Genomic DNA, 22,723 nt, shown 5'->3' with positions numbered 1-22,723 from the left:
AGTCTGCATGCCCTAGAACCTGCGCTCCACAACAAGAGAAGCCACCACAATGACAAGCCTGTACACTGGAACTAGAGGATAACCTGTTTGTATTCAATATGTAGGATAGGCAAATTCATTGAGTTGGAAAGTAGATTACAGGTTATCAGGAGCTTGAAATGCAAGTAATAGAAAATTCTTGCTTAATGGATACAAAGTTTCTGTTTAGGTTTATGAAAGTTTTAGAAATAGATAGTGGTAATGGTTGCAGAATATTGTAAATGTAACTAATGCCACTGAATTACGTACTTAAAAATGGCTGAAATGGTAAATTTTGTGATGTATATGTATTTCATCACAATTGTTTTTTTAAAGGTGGCTTTGGCAGCTGTGAAGAAATCAGATTGAAGTTTAAGATTACAGCAGGAATCCAGGTTAAAGATGATCTGCTTTTCTTTCCAGAGCCACTCTATCATTCTCTTCCCTGTTCTGTGCTCCAGGAAGCTGATCTGTGGTGACCAATTAACCAGCTGGTAGACCCTCTAACTTCTGGTTAAATTTGGTCAGTGTGGAGCATTGCCAACATGGAGGACTGATGAAGAGATCAGAGGGTGAGGGGAAAATGAGATCAGGGTATTCTCCTGGCTCCCATCCTGCAGGATGCTGTGGGCATCTATCCCCTGATGAAAGGTGTCAATTCCTACCACACAGCCCTCTCCACAAAGCTTTCTCTGTCCTTGTATTCTAGTAATGAATAGAATTCATTCATTCATTCATCCCCTCCTTCATTTCTACTAGGGATATAGTGGCCACCCCTAGTGCACTTGTATTTCCCAATATATTAGTTATCAGTTCACTTGCTCAGTCGTGTCCGACTCTTTGCGACCGCATGAACCACAGCACGCCAGGCCTCCCTGTCCATCACCAACTCCCAGAGTTTACCCAAACTCATGTCCATTGAGTTGGTGATGCCATCTAACCATCTCATCCTCTGTCGTCCCCTTCTCTTCCCGCCTTCAATCTTTCCTAACATCAGGGTCTTTGCAAATGAGTCAGCTCTTTGTATCAGGTGGCCAAAATATTCTCATTTCAGCTTCAACATCAGTCCTTCTGATGAACACCCAGGGCTGATTTCCTTTAGGATGGACTGGTTGGATCTCCTTGCAGTCCAAGGGACTTTCAAGTCTTCTCCAACACCACAGTTCAAAAGCATCAATTCTTTGGTGCTCAGCTGTCTTTATAGTCCAACTCTCACATCCATACATGACTACTGGAAAAACCATAGCCTTGACTAGATGGACCTTTGTGGACAAAGTAATGTCTCTGCTTTATAGTTCATTTATTAAACTTTCTTAGAATTACCTGGTGGATACCTGTGGCGGATTCGTTTCGATATTTGGCAAAACTAATACAATATTGTAAAGTTTAAAAAAAAAAAAAAGAATTACCTGGTGGTCCAGTAGTTAGGACGTGGTGCTTCCACTGCAAGGGGCCCTGGGTTTGATTCCCCGGTTAGGGAACTAAGATCCCACAAGTTGCACGATGTGGCCAAAAGAAAAAAAAAAAAAGCGGGGGGGAAAGAAAGAAAAAGAAATGGGATTACTGTAAAGAGTTCAGGGAAGTTTGAGCAGATTAACCTTTAAAAAAAGGTTAATTTTAGCAATTTGAGTTGCCATCAGTTTCCTGACTTCTTGATCAGAGTGGGTATAGTAGAGAGAGCAATGGATATATTAATACTTGGAGGTAGAGCCTTGTGGTTTTGATGGATTGGATGGTGTGATAGACATGGATCCTGGCTCTTTAAAAAGTTCTCATAAATTAGAGGACACAGGACATAGAGTCTAGGGAAAAAAACAAAACAAACAGACTCACACTAACTAATAGTCCAGCTATAGACTCAAGTTCCAAAGTGGCTGAAACCAACTACTCAATGCACTAATCCATCTGTCTCCTTGCCTTGGGGACAGAACTGACTCTTCTCCAAGTTCTCTGATACGCAGGAGAGAAATTGGTGGGGACTGGTTGGTTTCTACAGAGGAATCAGAAAACTAGGGGTCTCCCAAGAAAGCAGCAGAAATAGAAGTTCTTGAAAACGATCTCAGGAAAGTGTTTAGTCAATTGGGGCAAAATCCGGACACCAGCTTGCAATAGCTCAGGTTCCCAACCAAATGGTCTGGAGATAAAAGAGGGACAACAGATTGTGGAGACAGTCAGGGAAATATCAGAGTTAATGACGAAAAATCCTGTTACACCCAGTTGTTGGCCTTCTGTGCCTATTCCATCCTGTAGCCATACTCGGGGGAAAATGGGGATGATTACTCCATCAAAGACCCTACATCATTTATACCCTCTAATTTCCCCCCTACTTTCTCTCTTTTCCCTGAATGCTGGTCTCCTATCCTGGCCCTTCTAGCTGCTGAAAGGCACACATAAAATCTACATCACTGCTAGATGGCAGAGTATCTGAGACCAAGGCGTTATCCCTACATTTTGGGTTCTCCTGAGTCAGACTGGAAACTTGTGCCTGGCTTATTTCCCTTTGATTCGATAAAGAGAACTCTGATTGGGGTGTAACTTCTATAACATGATCCTTAGGTCTTGGCTCCTGGACATGTCCTCTGGGGCTTGCTTTCAAACCAGGCCCTCTTGAGTAGCTGGTACTATAAGCTTTCTTTTTTGTCACATTTACTTTACTCTCCAAAGAAGCACTTATCTACTCCACCTTATTCCCTTCCATGCTGTCAGGATCCAGGCATCCTTTAGATATTTACAGCTTCTAGCTAGCTGTATGAACTCAGAGACATTATGTAACTTCTGTATGTCTCAAGCTGTTTTAAAATTCTTAACCAAGTCCTAGTGTGTGACAACACTCAGTTTGTGTTAGTTGTTGTTATTATTATTATGTTGTTATTAACATAGCAATATGTTCTTACAACTGGTATAACCCACTTACCAAATTTGACTGTCAAAATTGTTCACATTTCTCTCTTTTTAAAAATCTGAGTCTAAATTCAGTTTATTTTTATAACTGTTTTATTTTACTTTAATTGTTTATTTCTTGTGCTTGGTAGCTCAGTCCTGTCCGACTCTTTGCGACCCCATGGACTGTAGCCCGCCAGGCTCCTCTGTCCATGGGAATTCTCCAGGCAAGAATACTGGAGTGGGTTGTCATGCCCTTCTCCAGGGGATCTTCCCAACCCAGGGATCAAACCCAGGTTTCCCACACTGAGGCGGATTCTTTCCCATCTGAGCCACCAGGGAAGCCCTATTTATTTCTTACCTAGATATTTTGTGCACCCAGAAAAAATTCCAAAACAGTAAAAAGGCCCACCACTTCTCCCAACCACCCACTTCACCTCCCTACCAACCACCCTCTTACCAATTCCTTCCTTAAACAACTTCAAGGATATTCTATGCAATTACATTCATAAACTTGACCATTTTTCTCTTATATATCTCTTATATAAATATTAATACTAGCCATAATAATGTATCTTGGAGAACTTTTCAAATCAGCTCTTACTGAGTTGCCTAATTATCCCTTTTTTTCCTTTTAAAGATTTTCCTCCAATTTTTAGATTAGGGAATTTAGGGCATTAGATTCCACCCAATTTAGAAATATGGTATAATTTTCATAAAATAAGATTCATCCATTTTAACTATACAGTTTAATAAGTCTTGGCAATTGTATACTGTCGTGTACCATCTCAACAATTAAGACACAAAATGTTTCCATCATTCTAAAACGTCCCCTCATTCTCCATTGTAATCAATCCCCTCACCTAAAATCTAACTCTGTGAAACCATTGACCTGCTTTTCACTACAAAATAGTTTTCATTTCTAGAGTTTCATTTATATGGCATTGTACAATATACAGTGTTTGGTGTTTGACTTTGTACACGTCAATTTTTTTTTTTTTTTTGAGATTCCATGGCCTTGTTGTACACATCACCATCTCATTTCTTTTTAGCACAGAGTATTACATAATAAAGGAGTTATTTACTCAATTATCGGTTGATAGATATTTGGTTTGTTCCAGTTTGGGCTTCATATGAATAATGCTGCTATGAAAATTTGCATAACACTTTTGTGTGGAAATATGTTCACATTTGCTCTTGGGTAAATCCCTAAGAGTAGAATTTCTAGGTCATAAGGTATGTTTAACTTTATAAGTCACTACCAAACTGTTTCCCAAGTGTATCTACCATTTTGTAATCTCACCTATGATATAATTTGCCTTAATTCTTTTTAGCAGCTGGCATGCAGCTGCTGGTCAAAGAGAGCAATAAAGCAAATGCAGCAAATGTTAAATTGGTGAATCTGGATATAAGAGTACACAGGTGTTCATTTTACTATTCTTTCCTTTTTTCTTTAAAGTTTTTTCAAAATAAAAAAGTGGAGGGGGTACTAGATTGCATGTTATATGGTATTGGACTAATTCTGAAGTTTATCTGGCAGGGTATTTGTAAGGAGAGAGTAAATTTTCAAAAAGAACAATGAAGGGGAATGGTTCCAACTAGATATCTAAACAAACTCTAAAGCTATGATAATTTAAACATTTTTATTGTCACATACAAAAACCTCCTGGATAATCATAGAGAGTCTAGAAAAAAGCTCATGTGGCTATGGATTTTTAATATGCAATGAAGATGGCATTTTAAAATCAGAATGGGTTAATATATGATTATGGGACTTAACTACTAATTTATAAAAATGTTAGATCCCTATTCCATTCCCTTTACATACACCTTATATATGAATTCCTTAAATATGAATTCAGGAAATAATAGAAGTATAAGTAAGTCTATTAGAAGAACTATACATGATTTTTGTAAATTTGAAATAGGCACGACATTCTTAAGCAAGAAGTGAAATCCAAAAGCAGTAAAGTGCTGATATATTTTGCTGCATAGAGATTTAAAAATTCTACTGGATTAAAAATAACATAAACAGTATATCTGTGCATGTTTTTGTTCATGTGTGCTCAGTCACGTGTCAGGTTTCTCACAGTATAAATTTTTTATTTTATTCTTTTTGGATGTGCTTCATTGCTGCACGGCCTTTTCTCTAGTTGCAGCAAGCAGGGGCTGCTCTCTAGCTGCAGTGCGACGGCTTCTCATTGTGGTGACTTCTCTTGTTGCAGAGCACAGGCTCTAGGGCGCCTGGCCCTCAGAAACTGTTGCACGTGGGTTCAGTAGTTGTGGCTCCCTGGCTCGAGAGCACAGGCTCAAGAGCTGTGGCCCATGGGCTTAGTTGGTCTGTAGCATGTGGGATCCTCCATCAACCTGTGTCTCCTGCATTGGCAGGTGTATTGTTTACCTTTGAGCCTACAGGGAAGCCCCTCACGGTATAGTTTGCTGATTGCATCCCCATAGCATCATGTTTCTTTCCCTCTTGAATTTGGTTTAAATTGATAGTTACATGTAAAGGCTTGATCAGATTAGATTTCTTTTTCAAAGTAAGACTAATTTCAGGACTTCCTTGGTGGTCCAGTGGTTAAGAATCTGTGCTTCCATGCGGGGGCCTCAGGTTGGGGAACCAACATTCCACATGAGCATGGCATGGCCAAAACAGTTTTTTTTTCTTGCCTCTTTTTATCAATGTTATCTACTACTGATTGTCTTTCCCTAGATCCATTCATTCATTAGGGTTTGGCAACTAGTGATATTTTAATTCTCTTTTCTACTGAGTTTATTAGAATACTTCTATAAGGAGAAACTTCCCCTTATCACCTATTCAGTTACCCTGAGATATTCAACTTGTAGGAAAAGCATAACAAATGTTGATTCTTTTTTCTCTACCAATTGTCAAAATAATAAGTTGATTCCCTACCATCCCTCAAAAGTGACCAATAAAGTGGGCTTTTGTAGTATCATTATGAATAAATAGATTTAATCCTATTTGAAGCTATAATTCATTGAGGCTGTAACTCTTTGTAATACTCAAATGGTAGTTTTGGCTGGTGTGAATTTACTTAGGTTATCTCCAGAGTCCTTTGACACATCATTTGTCTTTATTAATTTCTTTGCTTCCTGATAATGACAGGTTATTTTAGGCCCATCTTCTGTATACAGATCCATCCCAGTCCTGGAATCAGCCATCTTAAGGAGTCCAGGTTACTTTTAACAAAATGACATTTAAAAACAACAAACTGAGTGCCGGGAATGCCCATTGGTACTGGGTTGGTCATGGACCCTAGGTCTTTTCAGTTAACAGAGCTAGAAAATACAATTAAAAAAAAAAGATTAAATATATCATGAGTTCATGTTGACACTTCCAATTCAAAATCAGCTATGGAGTTTTTACTTAACATCATCAGTCTTACTTCATTATCTCTTCTTAACAGTATAAAAAATTTCAGTTGTCAATAACAGCAACATTATTTTATTTTTTATTATTTTTATTCTATTTCTCCCACAATACACAGTTTCAGAGCAACAATGACGCTAAATTGAAAGAGACACGTGTACCCCAATGTTCATTGCAGCACTGTTTACAATAGCCAGAACATGGAAGCAACCTAGATGCCCATCAGCAGATGAATGGATAAGAAAGTTGTGGTACATAGTCACAATGGAGTATTACTCAGCTATTAAAAAGAATGCATTTGAATCAGTTCTAATGAGGTGGATGAAACTGGAGCCTATTATACAGAGTGAAGTAAGTCAGAAAGAAAAACACCAATATAATATATTAATGCATATATATGGAATTTAGAAAGATGGTAATGATGACCCTATATGTGAGACAGCAAAAGAGACACAGATGTAAAGAACACACTGTTGGACTCTGTGGGAGAAGGCGAGGGTGGGATGATTTGAGAGAATAGCATTGAAACATGTATATTATCATATGTGAAATAGATCACCAGTCCAGGTTCATGCATGAGGCAGGGTGCTCAGGGCTGGTGCACTGGGATGAACCTGAGGGATGGGATGGGGAGGGAGGTGGGAGGGAGGGTCTGGATAGGGAGCACGTGAACACCCACGGCTGATTCATGTGAATGTATGGCAAAACCCACTACAATATTGTAAAGTAATTAGCTTCCAATTAAAAAAAATGAAAACAAACAAACAAAAAACAATGTTGCCAATAACCACCAACAATATAATTACCAAAAACAATGAGGTTTTTTTTTTAAAGTTGCTTTTGTCCTTAGAGTACTTTTTACTATGGCTGTACAGTCAAATTAATGTATCTCAGTCATCTGAGATAGTTCTTTGTATACTTACACTACCCAAGACTCAATACATAGTTAGAGTATTTATTTTATTTATTTTCTCCCCAGTTTTATTGAGAACATTTAATTCCATTTAGGGGGGTTATTTTTACATTTAGGGGGGTTATTTTTACATTTTTATGTTTTGTCAGACTTTATGAGATATTCAAATATAATAAAGCTCACCAGTTTTAAGTATAGCATGAGATGAGTCTGAAAAAGACACGGAGATGTACAACCATCACCACAATCATTATATAGAATATTTTCATCACCCCCCAAATTTCTCTCATAATTCTTTGTACAGTCAGTCCCCTCCCCACATCTCTTGGCTCTTGTGTACAATTTGATGGACTTTGGTATAATACATTATTAACTGTTAAAAATTGTGGCAAAATATACTACATAAAATTGCCATTTTAATAATTTTTAAGTGTGCAATTCAGTGGCATTAGCTACATTCATAATGTTGTGCAACTGTCATCACTATTTAAAAAATGTTTTTATCACACCAAACAGAAATTCTATACCCATTAATTAGGAATTCTCCATTATCCACTCTGCCCAACATGTCCACGACTATAAGCATCTTTGCCATAGACATCACTGCTGCAGATGTTTATTGCACAAATATTTTTGCTCATAACTGATTGACCATAAGAAAGGCAATGCCAAAGAATGCTCAAACTACCGCACAATTGCACTCATCTCACATCCTAGTAAAGTAATGCTCAAAATTGTCCAAGCCAGGGTTCAGCAATACGTGAACCGTGAACTTCCTGATGTTCAAGCTGGTTTTAGAAAAGGCAGAGGAACCAGAGATCAAATTGCCAACATCCACTGGATCATGGAAAAAGCAAAAGAATTCCAGAAAAACATCTATTTCTGCTTTATTGACTGTGCCAAAGCCTTTGACTGTGTGGATCACAATAAACTGTGGAAAATTCTGAAAGAGATGGGAATACCAGACCACCTGACCTGCCTCTTGAGAAACCTATATGCAGGTCAGGAAGCAACAGTTAGAACTGGACATGGAACAACAGACTGATTCCAAATAGGAAAAGGAGTATGTCAAGGCTGTATATTATCACCCTGCTTATTTAACTTCTATGCAGAGTACATCATGAGAAACGCTGGACTGGAAGAAACACAAGCTGGAATCAAGATTGCCAGGAGAAATATCAATAACCTCAGATACGCAGATGACACCACCCTTATGGCAGAAAGTGAAGAGGAACTAAAAAGCCTCTTGATGAAAGTGAAAGAGGAGAGTGAAAAAGTTGGCTTAAAGCTCAACATTCAGAAAACAAAGATCATGGCATCCGGTCCCATCACTTCATGGGAAATAGAAGGGGAAACAGTGAAAACAGTGTCAGACTGTATTTTTGGGGGCTCCAAAATCACTGCAGATGGTGACTGCAGCCATGAAATTAAAAGACGCTTACTCCTTGGAAGAAAAGTTATGATGAAGCTAGACAGCATATTCAAAAGCAGAGACATTACTTTGCCAACAAAGGTCCATCTAGTCAAGGCTATGGTTTTTCCTGTGGTCATGTATGGATGTGAGAGTTGGACTGTGAAGAAGGCTGAGCGCCAAAGAATTGATGCTTTTGAACTGTGGTGTTGGAGAAGACTCTTGAGAGTCCCTTGGACTGCAAGGAGATTCAACCAGTCCATTCTGAAGGAGATGAGCCCTGGGATTTCTTTGGAAGGACTGATACTGAAGCTGAAACTCCAGTACTTTGGCCACCTCATGCGAAGAGTTGACTCATTAGAAAAGCCTCTGATGCTGGGAGGGATTGGGGGCAGGAGGAGAAGGGGACGACAGAGGATGAGATGGCTGGATGGCATCGCCGACTCGATGGACGTGAGTCTGGGTGAACTCCGGGAGTTGGTGATGGACAGGGAGGCCGGGCGTGCTGCGATTCATGGGGTCGCAAAGAGTTGGACACGACTGAGCGACTGAACTGAACTGATTGACCATAAGACCATTCTGCTGTAAAAGATAAAATAACAAAAAACCAAAAAGGGACATTAAAAGGACATAATGAAACATATGAACAACAAAAGTAGAAAGACTTTATTGCAAAATACAAAATCCTTAAATAAACTAAAATGTGTGTGGGTTCACTGCAATACTGTGCAAATAACTGATTGTGGGCTACATGTAAGCACTTGTCTTATATGCAAGTCTTTTATTCACAGTTATATAATATATATAATATAATACATATTTTTGTCTTAGATTTTTGTAATATAATACATATTATAAATATATATTACATATATTTTTGTTGTCAGTGATGATTTATCTCCTTGTTCAGCATTGTACTTTTTCTTTTATATTAAAATTTCCTTTGTTAAGAGAAGTATAAGTTTCCAGATACTAAGATGGATATTTTGTAACTGAGCTTTGTATTGTGTTGTGAAAACCTCTCCACTGTTGTTCCTGGCATCTTGTCCATCAACAGATGTTCAAAAGTTCTATGGGTCCTATGCCTTCAAATCACTGAAGGATTTGCAAACTGACATGTAACCATTTTTCAGTACAGTGTGCAATCTGGCTTTAAACACTCTTCTTTCACACTTCTTGTAAGTTTTACCAACCTATTTTGTATCAAGTTGACATACATTGTTGTTATCATCCACTATTTTAAGACTCTTCACTGTGTAGACCATAATGAGATCCAAGATTTATGTCTTATAAAAATGGGAGTTCTGCATCAAGGGGAAATGAAACTAGACTGTCAACAAACTAATTTATCTTTTATGGCAAAATTGCATTATAGACAATTAGCTATGTAGCAAACATGCTTGCAACTTAAGATGTCTATAGCAAAGATGCTTGCAATGAAAGTACCTAGAACCCTCCCCAGCCCCTTGTGACCTCTAGTCTACTTTCTGTCTCTTTGAATTTGCTTAGCCTGGATATTTCATGTAAGTGGACTCAAACAACATTGTCCTTTGTGTCTACCTTCTTTTGCTAAGCATGTTTTCAAGATTCATCCATGTTGTAGCATGTGTCAGAATTTCACTCCTTTTCATAGTTGAATAATGTTCCATTGTTGTGGACATGTCACTTTGTAAAATTTTTATTTATTTTTAATTGGAGGATAATTGCTTTACAATATTGTGTTAGTTTCTGCCCTGTATCAGCATGAATCAGTCGTAGTTATATGTATGTCCCCTCAGTCTTGAACCTTCCTCCCACCTCCCACTCCATCCTGCCCTCTAGGTTGTCAAAGAGCACCAGATTTGAGCTCCCTGAATCACATAACAAATTTCCACTGGTTATCTAATTTTACATACGGTCATGTATATGTTTCAATGCTACTCTCTCAATTCATTCCACCCTCTCTTTATCCTGCTGTGTACACAAGTTTGTTCTCTATGTCTTTGTGTCCATTGTGCCCTGCAGATGGATTCATCAGTACCATCTTTCTAGATTCTGTATATATGTGTTAATTTGTGGTATTTGCCTTTCTCTTTTTGACTTACTTCGGACCTCCTTGGTCACTCAGACTGTAAAGAATCTGCCTGCAATGCAGGTAACCTGGGTTTAATCCCTGGATCAGGAAGATCCCCTGGAGAAGGGAATGGCTACCCACTCCAGTATTCTTGCCTGGAGAATTCCATGGACAGAGGAGCCTGGTGGGCTACAGTCCATGGGATCACAAAGAGTCGCACACAACTGAGTGACTAACACACATATTCTGACTTACTTCACTCTGTATAATAGGCTCTGTTGCTGCTACTGCTGCTGCTAAGTCACTTCAGCCGTATCCAATTCTGTGTGACCCCATAGATGGCAGCCACCAGGCTCCCCTGTCCCTGGGATTCTCCAGGCAAGAACACTGGAGTGGGTTGCCATTTCCTTCTCCAATGCATGAAAGTGAAAAGTCAAAGTGAAGTCGCTCAGTCGTGTCCGACTCTTAGCAACCCCATGGACTGCAGCCTACCAGGCTCCTCCATCCATGGGATTTTCCAGGCAAAGTACTGGAGTGGGGTGCCACTACCTTCTCCGATAATAGGCTCTAGGTTCATCCATCTCTTTAGAACTGAGTCAAATGTATTCCTTTTAATGGCTGAGTAATATTTGATCATGTGTATGTACAACAACTTCTTTATCCATTTGTCTGTTGATGGACATCTCGGTTGCTTCCACGTCCTAATTATTGTAAATAGTGCTGTGATGAACATTGGGGTACACGTGCCTTTTAGGATTATGGTTTTCTCAGAGCATATGCCCAGTAGAGGGATTGCTGAGTTATGTGGTAGTTTTATTCCTAGCTTTTATAGGAATCTCCATGCATATGTCACATTTTGCTTATCCATTTATCTCTTGATGGACACTTGTTTCCATATTTTGACTATTGTGAACAAAGCTGCTATGAAAATGCATGTCCAAATATCTCTTGAGACTCTGCTTTCAACTCTTTTGAGCTTAGGAGTAGAATTGCTGGATCATAAGGTAATTAAATGTTCAGCTCTTTGAGGAACTCCCAAATTATTTTCTGTAGTGATTGCACCATTTATTTTATTTATTTTCCTAACAGCAATGTATGTGTCAAATTTTCCACATTCTCAACAATACCTGCTGCTGCTAAGTCACTTCAGTAGTGTCCGACTCTGTGTGACCCCAGAGACAGCAGCCCACCAGGCTCCTCCGTCCCTGGGATTCTGGCAAGAACATTGGAGTGGGGTGCCATTGCCTTCTCCGCAACAATAACCTAGTAGGTGTGAAAGCCCAAGACAAATGCAAATCAAAACCTCAGTGAGATGCCATTTCACACCAACAATACTAATAGATGTGAAATGGCATCTCACTGAGGTTTTGATTTGCATTTCCCCTGGGCTTCTCTGGTGGCTCAGACAATAAAGTGTCTGCCTGCAATGCAAGAGATCCGGGTTTGATCCCTGGGTTGGCAAGATCCCCTGGAGAAGGAAATGGCAACCCACTCCAGGACTCTTGCCTGGAAAATCCCATGGATGGAGGAGCCTGGTAGGTTGCAGTCCATGGGGTCACAAAGAGTCAGACAAGACTGAACTTCACTTAATGACTGATTTGGGTTTCCCGGGTGGCACTAGCAGTAAAGAACCTGCCTGCGAATGCAGGAGACTTAAGGGACTGTGAGTTCTATCCCTGGGTCAGAAAGATCCCCTGGAGGAGGGCATGGCAACCCACTCCAGTATTCTTGCCTGGAGAATCCCACGGACAGAGGAGCCTAGCAGGCTACAGTCCATAGAGTCGCAAAGAGTTGGACATGACTGAAGCAACTTAGCACACAATGATTAATGATGTTGAGCATCTTTTCATGAGCTTATTGGCCATTTGTATATTTTCTTTGGAGAAATGTCTATTCAGGTTATTTATTTATTTAAAACTGGATTGTCCATTTTTTTATATTTATCCCTCATTATATATTTAAAGCAGATTTCATATAGGCAACAATTGGGTCTTGTCTGTTTTATCCAGTCTGTCTTTTAATTGGTGTATTAAAAGACTACTCACATTTTAAATGTTTTTTTATAAAGTTGGATTAATATCTACCATATTTGTGACTATTTTCTATTCTATTCTTTGCAATTCTTTGTTTCTTTATTTGAATATTCTCCTTTTTTCTTCTCTAGTTTTAATCCAGCATTTTATATGATTTCATTTTCTCTCCTCTCTTAGCATGTTAATTATACTTTAAAAAAGCTTTAGTGATTTCCCTAAAGTTTGAAATATACATTTACAACTAATCTAAGTCCAATTCCAAATACACTATACCAGTTCATGAATAGTGCAGGTATCTTATAAAAGAATTATAAATCCCTCCTTCCTGTCCCTTATAATGTTGTCATTCATTTCACTTATCTATAAGCTGTAATCTCCCAACACATTGTTGCTATTTTTATTATTTATTTATTTATTTGTGATTGCGCTGGGTCTTCCTTGCTGTTTACAGGCTTTCTCTAGCTGCCGCAGGAGGGGCTACTTTTCATCGTGGTGCGTGGGCTTCTCGTTGCGATGGCTTCTCTTGACATTGAGCACAGACTTTAGGTGCTTGGGCTTCCGTAGTCGCAACTCGTGGACTCTAGAGCACCGGCTCAATAGTTGTGGTGCGTGGGTTTAGTTGCTCTGCGGCATGTGGAATCTTCCCGAACCAGGGATCAAACTTGTGTTCCTATATTGGAAGGCAGATTCTTACCACTGTACCACTAGTGAAGTCCTGTTGCTATTATTTGAGTAGCTGTATATTAGATCAATAAAATGAAAGATTTTATGTTCATTTGTTCCTTCTCTAATGCTCTTTTTTTGTTATATAGATGCAAGTTTCTGACCTATACCATTTTTCTTCTCTCTAAAGAATATCTTTTAATGTTTCTTGCAAGACAGGTCCACTGGCAACACATTCCCTTGGTTTTTGTCTGGAACATTCTTTATTTTTTCTTCACTTTTAAACATAATTTTGCAGTAATGAAGACCGAGCACAGCCACAAGTAAATAAATAAAATAAAAATAAGCAACAACAACAATAATAATAAAAGAACCTGGTAGAGATTCTGAAATAAATATTTATGAAAGTTTGTGGGCCTCTTATGATTAGGCCCTCAGGAGTTTTTGATTCTCAAGCTAGTCCACACAACCTCCAGAAATTTGTCAATTACTGTTAACATGTTCTTACCAGTTGCTTGCTCCAGTGGCTTCCATTCCCTATAAACTGTGATTGTCTGTAATTGCCTGTCTATCCAGTTTCAGAGGCAGTAGCTTGCCCTGAAAATTTTTTGTTTTAAGAATAATTACATAGAAATCTAGAAGGAAATATGTCAAAGTGTAATGGTAAACCCACAAACATGTTTTTTGCTTTTGTTGAGTAGTAGAAACATGGTACATTCATGTAGGGAAATAGTATGCTTGCTCCTTGGCTGCTTACTTCGCTTCAGTAAGTGTCCGACTCTTTGTGACCCCACGGACTGTAGCCCACGAGGCTCCTCTGTCCATAGGATTCTCCAGGCAAGAATACTGGAGTAGGTTGCCATTTCCTACTCTAGGGGATTTTCCCAACCCAGGGATAGAACCTAGGCTTACTGTACTGTAAGCAGATTCTTTACCACTGAGCCACCGGGGAAGCCTAGAGCTGAAGATTAACTTTACTTAAAACAATTAAGGTGATGCTGATCAGACCACTGCATGGCCAATTTTAAGATGACTGTCGGAGCCGACTGCTATTTTTGCACATAGTCGCCTCCCTCCATCTGTGAAATCTCTTGCCCTCTGATGTCAGTGGGATAGGAGTTGGCCTTGGGACAGGAGTCTACCCTCTCCCTACCCGCCCCCCTCCATAGTTGGCATCCAAAATAAAGCAAATTTTCCTTTTCACCAGTCTTGCCTCTTCATTGGCTTTTGAACAGTAAGCAGCTGAACCCCACTTTCATTTACACAAACATACATTTTTATACATAGATGATATGTGAAAGGATTCACAAGAAACTAGTAATTGTGGTTGCCTCATGGACAGAGGAGCCTGGTAGGCTGCAGTCCATGGGGTCGCTAAGAGTCGGGCACGACTGAGCGACTTCAATTTCACTTTTCACTTTCATGCATTGGAGAAGGAAATGGCAACCCACTCCAGTATTCTTGCCTGGAGAATCCCAGGGACAGAAGAGCCTAGTGGGCTACCGTCTATGGGGTCACACAGAGTCGGACACAACTGAAGCGACTTAGTAACAGCAGCAGATACGACTGTGTGACTGAGAATGCACTGGGAAAAAGAATTAAGGATAGGAATGGGAGAGAGTTGATTTTCTCAGTTTACTTTTTATTCTTTTTCACTTTTTTACGACTTACTTTAACTTTGTGTGTGTGTATTTGTAATGGAAAAAATGCCATTGTGTCCTCTATTCTGATTGATTTCAGAACACTTTCAGGACATGGAAAGAAGAATTGTAAAACTTGGTGTCAGCTGTGGGAATAGTGGCCCATGTTCCCAGTGTGATTTGCCAGTAGTCAAAATTATAGAGACAGAAAGTAAAATGGTGTTTGTTAGAGTCTGGAGCTGGGGGAGGGAATGAGGAGTTATCGCTTAATGGGTATTGAGTTTCAGTTTTGTGAAATGAAAAGAATTCTGGAGATGGATGATGTTGATGGCTGTGCAACAATATAAATGAAGTTCATACCATTGAACTGTGCACTTAAAAATGGTTGAGCTGGTAAATTTTACGTGTATTTTACCACAATTTAAAAAATTGGAAAAAAACCCACAAGACAGTTCTTAACATTTTAAAGTACAAATATATAGAACTTTATAATAACAGAAAAAGAACTATTAATGACAGAGAAGGATAAGTTAAGGTTTTCCCAGATTTTAAAAAAACCTAAAGAACTTATTGCTATAATAGCAGACACGCCCTACAAGAAATGCTAAACAGTTGTTCCAACTGAAACGAAAGGAGAGTAACTAAAAACTGTACAAAGAAGTAAAGAACACCAGTAATTATACCTACATAGTTAGGTGTAAAATCCAGTACTGTTGTATTTTTGGTTTGTAGCTTCTCTTTTTTCCCTATATGATTAAAAGACAAATGCAAAAACAACAATTATCTATGTCAATGGGCACACAATGCATACATATGTAATCTGTGACAATAACAACATAAGGAAGGGAGGATGAAGCTGTGTAAGAGCAGAGTTTTGTATACTCTTGAGGCTAAGTTGGTTTAATTCAAACTAGATTATTATTAACCGAAGCTGTTACCTCTAACACCCGGCCACTAAGAAAATAACTAAAAACAAAATCAGAAAAAGAAATGAGAAGAGAATCGAAATAGTGCACTAGAAAAAAAAATAAGCACAAAGTAAGGCAGCAGTAGGAACTTCCCTGGTGGTGCAGTGGTTAAGACTCTGAGTTTCCAACACGGGAGCTGGTGTTCAATCCCTGATTGAGGAACTAGATCCCACATGCCACAACTAAAGAACCTGCATGCCACAACTAAGACCCAGTGCAGCCAAATAAATAATAAATATTTTTTAAAAAGATAAAGCACAATAGAGTCACCCCAGTGATGTTCCTGTGTGTTCAGATTGCTGAATTTGAGTGAACCATCCTTGAAAAAACAAGGGACTTCCCTGGTGGTCCAATGGCTAAGACTCTGTACTCCTAATGCAGGGGGTCTGGGTTCGATTCCTGGTCAGGGAACTAGATCCCACATGGCACAACTAAAGACTCTGCATGCTCATCAAAGATTGAAGATCATGTTTGTAACAACTAATGCCTGGCACAGCCAAATAAATAAATTGAAAAAAAAAAAAGAAAAAACAAAATACAATGTGAATAGAAAGACTCATCACTGCCACCCCCCATCCTTTTCTAAAAATAATTTATAAGAAAAAATCATTAATATTTTACATAATTAGTTTCACCCAAGGTTCACACATGGAAGAAATAGCTAAGACATAACATCATAAATTCTCACTATGAAATCACAATAGAATCTGATATATTCTGAGTATTTGCAAGTTGGGAGAGAGCCTCAGAGATTATATTACTCATCCCCTCACTGCAGAGATGAGGTAGGTCACTGAGGCCCAAGAAGGTCTAGTGTGGGACCTTGGGGTCTAACCCCAGGGACAGCGCCTGGGTAGAATGCAGGCCTCCTGAAGCCTAACTCAGGGTGCCGTCTACTCCTTCGTCTTTATCAAAAGTAAACATGCTGCTGCTGCTAAGTCGCTTCAGTTGTGTCCGACTCTGTGTGACCCCAGAGACGGCAGCCCACCAGGCTCCCCCGTCCCTGGGATTCCCCAGGCAAGAACACTGGAGTGGTATGCCAGTTCGTTCTCCAATGCACAAAAGTGAAAAGTGAAAGTGAAGTCGCTCAATCATGTCTGACTCCTAGCGATCCCATGGACTGCAGCCTACCAGGCTCCTCCGTCCATGGGATTTCCCAGGCAAGAATACTGGAGTGGGGTGCCATCGCCTTCTCCGAAAGTAAACATAAAATTCACCAAATGATAAAGTGCACATGCTAATGTGGGCAAGAGCTTCAGTCGTATCCAACTCTTTGTGACCCCACGGACTGTAACCTGTCAGACTCCTCTATCAGTGGGATTTTCCAGGCAAGGATACTCAAATGGGTTGCCATGCCCTCCTCGGGGGGATCTTCCCCACCCAGGAGTTGAACCTATATCTCTTACATCTCCTGCATTGGCAGGTGGGTTCTTTACCATTAACTGCCTCCTGAGAAACCCCACACAAGGTGGTGCAGATTAGCAATTTGGTTTTGCAATGTGATTCCTTTAGCCATCAGTCAGTTATGTAACCCACCTTGGAATGGGAATTTTTCATACGAGATTGTTCAGCATTCTGAGGGAAGACTCATACAGGCTAAACACGGCTTTTTCCTGGATTCAGGAAGATTTTTCATGGCTCTTAGCCTGTGGTGGGCAGGCTGTCAGCTGCACAGCAGAATTCCAGTTTCCAAGCAGCACTGTGAGGTGCGTCCTGGCTTCAAGCAGCACAGCGATATCTGTATGGTGCATGCAGGATAACCTTTCTTCATCCAGTCTTTCCCCAAAGGAGGGCCTTTTGGATTAATCATTCCTTCGACAAAATGGTGAATGGTCCACACCAGTCTGAAGTCCACTCCTAGGCGTCCCTACTATATTGATATAAACCATAACCATTATGAGGAAAGGCGTTAGCAGACACTGTCTCCGTGGTCTCTGGTGTTGGTCATGGGAAACTCGCCCTGTCAAAGGTTGGTATAATGTTGGCCTTTTGGCTACAGTTTCTTGCCCCGGGGGAAATATCTAGTTTGCAGACCTCCTCGACAGCAATATTCCCACTCAACTTTCATGGGTAACCACTTCCCTGCCCAGGTGCAGTAGGCAACGGTGTGGTTTCAGGAGCCCGGGTGATCTGGCCTGGGTCAAACAGTAGAGTCGGGCCCTTCCGGGTGTCTCCAGGTAGTGCCTTTAACAGGTAACCACCAGGGAGCATCTGTAACTGCCTGTTGGCTATCAGACTTCCTGTGCTCACTCAACATCTCTTCAAAGCCAAAGGAGTCAGCAAACTTGTCATGCTCTGTCAAATAGCTGGTTGAGTTTACAGCTTCTCAAATTTAGCCTTACTGACCTCATAGGCGTCCTTGTAAAAAGCATCAATAGCAACTCTCTTCACAGATGCTTCTCCATCCTACTTTATCTGAGGATCATCAGTGCCCATTGTAAATACTCTGGCAGGGATGGGGCCATTTTGGTGGGTAGAAACAGCCGATCTCCGGGCGTCTTGTGAGTATAGGTGTGCAACCCCCATCTGCTACAGACCCCGGGGCACTGGGGAATGCCCAAACTGCCCGAGCCTGTGAGGAACACCATGCCCAGGCCTCTTTGCCTCCCACCAGCCAGCCTGGGCCCCTCATCAAGAGCAGAGGCAACAAGAGGATGAGCTAGATACAGTTTTTGGTTTTTTTTGTTTTGTTTGTTTTTAAAAAACCTTAGATTTTCTTTATTCATTGGTCCATTTCTACAACAAATATATCCAAAACACTACACGATAAGATTATTTACAACATTTCCAAATGAGAAGATTCTTTCTGCCCTGCTACTGCTATTCACACACAGTACTTCCACAGCACATCATGAGAAGATTCAGTTCAGTTCAGTTCAGTCGTCAGTTGTGTCCAACTCTTTGCGACCCCATGAATCGCAGCACGCCAGGCCTCCCTGTCCATCACCAACTCCCAGAGTTCACTCAGACTCACGTCCATCGAGTCAGTGATGCCATCCAGCCATCTCATCCTCTGTTGTCCCCTTCTCCTCCTGCCCCCAATCCCTCCCAGCATCAGAGTCTTTTCCAATGAGTCAACTCTTCGCATGAGGTGGCCAAAGTACTGGAGTTTCAGCTTCAGTATCAGTCCTTCCAAAGAAATCCCAGGGCTGATCTCCTTTAGAATGGACTGGTTGAATCTCCTTGCAGTCCAAGGGACTCTCAAGAGTCTTCTCCAACACCACAGTTCAAAAGCATCAATTCTTTGGCGCTCAGCCTTCTTCACAGTCCAACTCTCACATCCATACATGATAAGATTACCCTGTACTCTAAACTGGTTAAGAAATGTGAAAACTAATAATGTAATCACATTAGCCCTCCTCAATATGTGGCAACATTTTAGAAACCTTGAACTTCATCTTGCAACATCTAAAGAGTTCAACAACAGCTTTCCCCATTGTACTTTACGAAATAAGTTGCAGGGACTAGGAGAAGAACCACATTGTCAAGATAACTAACTGTACAGAAATGGATTTAAAAAGTCACACCTCAAAATTACTTTTTGTGAATTTCACACATATTTACAAATATCACATTGTCATCCAGCTTGTTTACTTGGATTTTCTTTGCTTGGACTGCACCACATTGGTTATGTCTTTAGCAGAGCTAGGGGCTGAAGCAGAGAGGATGGTTCACGATGTCCATTTTCCATATTGTCAGAAGCCACAAGCCAGCTCTTCACTTTGAGCGTTTATTTGGCTTGGAGTTTTGGACTTTTCAATTACCTCTTTGGGCTCTCTGTTTTGTCCAGAGACTATGGCAGCATTTGCCTTGAGTTCTAACCTGGGAACAGACCCCTGTAGTGTTGTGGCTGGAGTTTCCTTTGGGACCAAACTCTGTGAAGGGCCTGGTGGTCAGCTTGAAAATTCTGGCTGTTTAGGGCCTGAGTTTTCCAAGCTAATTCCTTGTTTTCCAGGTAATGGCTGCTTATCAGCCTCCTCCAGACCAGCTGGGTGAGTATCTGGAGTGCTTGGATTCGCTATTTTTCTTCTACCAAGGAGGTTTCTTCTTCTGTTTATTTGCATTGATGTTATTTTGCTTATTGTGTACCCAAAATTGCCTGTAGAGATATCACTCTGCAATAAGTTGACCAACAATGGGTTTGTTCGTGTGACATCCTTATTGACTGGGAAGCCTAGATTCTGACCACAGAACATCTGATTTCCATTGGGTGCACCAATGGAAGGTGCGTTGAAAGGCATCCGATGGCCGGAGAAGTAGTTTCTGGGGGCACTGTTTCCCTGCATGGCCTGCACATGAGGGCGGGGGAACATGGTGCTTTGTTGCATGCTAACATCAGGCATCATCTGAGACGAGCTATCATTATTTGCTATAGTAGCAGGATCACCATGCTGCTGGGCCATACAGGTATATGTATGTGTGTGTGTGTGTGTGTGTGTGTGTGTGTGTGTGTGTGTATATACAATTTATGTATTGGCTGTGCTGGGTCTTCATTGTTTCATGGGCTTTTCTCTAGTTGTGGTGAGGGGGCTACTTTCTAGATGCAGTGCACAGGCTTCTCACTGCAGAAACTTCTCTTGTTTTGAAGCACAGGCTCAAGGGTGCACGGACTTCAGTAGTTGTGGCACATGTGCTCAGCAGTTGCAGCTCCTGGGCTCTAGAGCACAGGCTTAATAGTTGTTGGGCTATATAGTTTTAAATATTGTTTTTCTTTCACATTACTTTGTAAACATGGTTTTGTGTTTCTCCATGTTCTGGCAGCAGCAAGCTGTTTTATAATATTAGTATTTAATATTTTAAGCTTTCATTATAGGGTTGTTTGCAGCTTTTTTGAGTCCCAGTGATGTAAGTGTTTTAGTACATATAGATTTTTTTTCTTTTATTCTATTTCACTGGGTTTTAAATTCCTAGATGAGAGATTGGGTCAAAAGAAAGCCAGTTGGCTCTTGCCAAGTGTTACCTAAGTATGCCTCTAGAAGGATTATTACCTGGCCCTAGACAGGTGTGAATATATCTGTTTCCCAACGCTGATACCCAGCGTTGGGTATCTAATTTTTACTTGGTTTAATGGTTGTTAATTGGAACCATACTATACTTACAGTCTTTAATTTGTGTTTCCCTAATTACTAAGGAAGTTGAGTCTTTTTAAAAATAAATATGTTGTTTATTACTTGTTTATCCTGTTAGATGCCTACTCGATTCAAAGCAACAGACATTCTGAGTGCCCACTCTGTGCTAGGAGCTGTGTACATCCCTTAAAGGGGCAGTGACCTAATAAAAATGATCCTTTGGAATAGGGTGGGGGAACCAGGATAGTATAGGAAACATAAGAGTAGCTCTACTCTCTCAGTAGAAGCACAGTCCTGGCAAACTGCTTGGGGAAAGGCCTGTGGGTGGAAGACAAAGAAGGGAAGGGTTGACTCTGCCTGAAAAAGATTAGGCTTTTGCAGGGTAGGTGACTTTAGAGCTAGGGCTGAATAAGATTTGTCCAGGTGAGAAAATGATGTATGGGGAGAGGGGACAATGTGAAAAGAGGTCAACAGGTTGAAAAGTCTGATAATATGGTGCTTGTGTAACGGGGCTGTGACTCGTCCATTGTAGCTGAGACACAGGATGCTGGAGCTGAGGAATGATGGGACATTGGCTGGAAAGGAAGAGTCAGGACTAACCTTGGGAATCTGACCTTGGTCCTGAAGAATTTTTGTTCTTTGTTTAAAAAAAGTATTTATTTATTTGGCTGCATTGGGTCTTGGTTGTGATACATGCAGTCTTTGTTGTGGCACAGGAGCTTAGTTGCTGCACAGAATGTGGGATCTTAGTTCCTAAACCAGGGATGGAACTCCTGTCCCGCCACATTGGAAGGTGGATTCTTAACCACCGGACCACCAGGAAAGTCTCAAATATTTTGTTCTTAAAGAGGAATGACAGGAGCTAATGTATGTTTTAGAAAGATGTTTCTGGTAGCTAAAGAATCTGCCTGCCAATGTAGGAGATGCGGATTCGATCCCTGGGTCAGAAAGATTCCCTTGGAGAAGGAAATGGAAACCCACTCCAGTATTTTTGCCTGGGAAATCCCATGGACAGAGTCCAGCGGGGTATAATCCATGGGGTCACAAAGAGTTGGACATGAATTTGCAACTAAACAGCACTTTTGGTAGTTAATAAGAGGTAGACATGTTCCTTGCCTTTATGGAGCTCAAGGACTAGTGGGGGAAACAAGTGTTAAACAAGAAATCATAATTATAAGCTCTCATTGAATGAAATGAGTCCCTGTATGGGCCACTCTCTTCTTTGCTTTCCTGGTGGCTCAGATGGTAAAGTGTCTGCCTACTATGCAGGAAACGTGGGTTCAATCCCTAGGTTGGGAAGATCTGCTGGAGAAGGAATTGGCAACCCACCCCAGTACCCTTGCCTGGAAGATCCAATGGACAGAGGAGCTCAGTAGGCTATAGTCCATGGGGTCTCAAAGAGTCGGACATGACTGAGTGACTTCAATTGAAAGAAAAAATGTCATGCTTTGAGAGCAATTTATATGTAACAGGGGTAGCAGACCAACTCCAAAGGTCAGGGAGGGTTTCCCCTAGGAAATAATTTCTGGAGGTGTTTCTTCTTCTGCTCTTACACACACCTCTCACTTAAGTCTTACCATTAAACTTCACAGATAAAAGCAATGTAAAATATTTGAAAGAAACCCAGAATTGAATATACATATTCTACATGCATTTGTAAACCTCCCCAAATGATTCACCCTGA

The 22,723-nt window shown here is 40.5% G+C and overlaps 1 non-coding gene and 1 pseudogene across 1 annotated transcript; one reads left to right on the top strand and one right to left on the bottom strand.

The window, feature by feature from the left end:
* The first annotated feature begins 16,308 nt into the window (after positions 1 to 16,308).
* On the top strand, positions 16,309 to 16,381 carry TRNAR-CCU (transfer RNA arginine (anticodon CCU)). The gene has a single exon. It is a non-coding gene; the product is annotated as a tRNA-Arg (tRNA).
* Positions 16,382 to 17,611: 1,230 nt separating this feature from the next.
* On the bottom strand, positions 17,612 to 18,558 carry LOC102264716 (formylglycine-generating enzyme pseudogene; annotated as a pseudogene).
* Between the last annotated feature and the right edge of the window lie 4,165 nt (positions 18,559 to 22,723).

Source organism: Bos mutus, chromosome 26, assembly GCF_027580195.1.
Source record: "Bos mutus isolate GX-2022 chromosome 26, NWIPB_WYAK_1.1, whole genome shotgun sequence".
In the NCBI taxonomy this organism is placed as follows: domain Eukaryota; kingdom Metazoa; phylum Chordata; class Mammalia; order Artiodactyla; family Bovidae; genus Bos; species Bos mutus.
This window is presented reverse-complemented; position numbering and strand designations above follow the sequence as displayed.